At 25.8% G+C, this 937-nt stretch overlaps 1 long non-coding RNA gene across 1 annotated transcript in view; it reads right to left on the bottom strand.

Moving 5' to 3' along the window:
- Positions 1-357: 357 nt before the first annotated feature.
- Positions 358-937, bottom strand: part of LOC150089782 (uncharacterized) — an 87,169-nt gene continuing 86,589 nt past the window's right edge. Inside the window, exon 6 of the long non-coding RNA XR_016546683.1 lies at positions 358-712. This is a non-coding gene — a long non-coding RNA (uncharacterized LOC150089782). The remainder of the gene's footprint in view (positions 713-937) is intronic.

Genomic DNA, 937 nt, shown 5'->3' with positions numbered 1-937 from the left:
TATGATATGAAAATTTTCTTCTCTCAACGTGTTTATGTAATTTCCAAAGGGAATTCCAAGGGGAATACTGTTTTTATATATCTTCCAAGAAGAGTTCAAAATAATTCGCTATAAAAGGACTTCGTTAAACAGAGGCTCGACTGAGTAATTTAGAATTATAAAAATGTTATACAGTTTTATATAGAAAATATCTTAAAGAGAGACAGTAAAAAATGCAAATTTAATTAAATTATTTTAAGCTTATTTGAATAGTAGGTGAACATGTGAGAAAACATTTACGAAATATTACAAATTTTGAAGTGCACTGCATTCAAATGTCACACGTCACTGTTAATAAAGGTGCCGGTACGCCGTACCGTTGCGTACCGTCCCAAAAAAAGCACTGGTAATGACATATTTCAAAGGGTATAAAACTGTGCAGCTCTTTTACATAAAATAAACAAATAAAACTATTAAACTGTTTATCACTTTTTATTTTCAATAATTTTCTGAAAAAAAATCAAAATATCTGCATTAGATTGACTACTGCGCTAATAGTAAATTATAAAAATGAAATATTTTAATGTTAAATTTACTTGCTTAAAATATATTAGAAATGTGAAAAAATGTAATATAATCCAAAACAATTTCGTCGTCCATAGTACCATTCTTATAACAAAAGCTCCAGCTAAGTCTATTCTTCTCTATTCCGATATTTCTTCCTTTTTCATATCTGATAAAAAAAAAATTAGATTACCTAATAATGAAAATTAAATCATGGGTAAATAAATATTTGTGTGCAAATCAGTATTAATTTTTTATTATATACCTTCTTCAGTTATTTTTTTTTTCTATTTAAAAGGCCAAAATTACTAAATCGTTACATAGTGAATTATACAAGAACTGAAATATATATATATATATTTTTTTTTTTCAGGTGTTTTAATCGTATTCTTAC

The sequence above is a fragment of the Mastigoproctus giganteus genome, chromosome 2, assembly GCF_048544385.1.
Source record: "Mastigoproctus giganteus isolate SK-2022 chromosome 2, ASM4854438v1, whole genome shotgun sequence".
NCBI classification, from domain to species: Eukaryota; Metazoa; Arthropoda; class Arachnida; order Uropygi; family Thelyphonidae; genus Mastigoproctus; species Mastigoproctus giganteus.
This window is presented reverse-complemented; position numbering and strand designations above follow the sequence as displayed.